Raw genomic sequence first — 863 nt, 5'->3', positions numbered from 1 at the left:
TCATCTCACACCTAGCAGATTGGCTAACATGACAGCTATGCAAAGTAATGAATGCTGGAGGGGATGTGGCAAAGTGGGGACATTAATTCATTGCTGGTGGAGTTGTGAATTGATCCAACCATTCTGGAGGGCAATTTGGAACTATGCCCAAAGGGCGATAAAAGACTGTCTGCCCTTTGATCCAGCCATAGCACTGCTGGGCTTGTACCCCAAAGAGATAATGGACAAAAAGACTTGTACAAAAATATTCATAGCTGCGCTCTTTGTGGTGGCCAAAAATTGGAAAATGAGGGGATGCCCCTCAATTGGGGAATGGCTAAACAAATTGTGGTATATGTTGGTGATGGAATATTATTGTGCTAAAAGGAATAATAAAGTGGAGGAATTCCATGTGAACTGGAACAACCTCCAGGAAGTGATGCAGAGCGAAAGGAGCAGAACCAGGAAAACATTATACACAGAGACTGATACATTGTGGTACAATCGAAGGTGATGGACTTCTCCATAAGTATCAATGCAATTTCCCTGAACAATCTGCAGGGATCTAAAAAAAAAATACTACCCACAAGCAGAGGATAAACTGTGGGAGTAAAAACACCGCTGAAAAGCAACTGCTCGACCACAGGGTTGGAGGAGATAAGACTGAGGAGAGACTCTAAATGAACACTATAATGCAAACTCCAACAACAGGGAAAAGGGTTCGAGTCAAGAACACATGTGATAACCAGTGGAATCATGCGTCGGCTATGGGAGAGGGAAAGGCGGGGGGGGGGGGGGGGGGGGGGGGGGGAGGGGAGGAAAAGAAAACGATCTTTGTTTCCAGTGAATAATGTATGAAAACGACCAAATAAAATAATATTAAA

This window comes from Monodelphis domestica, chromosome 7 (genome assembly GCF_027887165.1).
Source record: "Monodelphis domestica isolate mMonDom1 chromosome 7, mMonDom1.pri, whole genome shotgun sequence".
NCBI classification, from domain to species: domain Eukaryota; kingdom Metazoa; phylum Chordata; class Mammalia; order Didelphimorphia; family Didelphidae; genus Monodelphis; species Monodelphis domestica.
This window is presented reverse-complemented; position numbering follows the sequence as displayed.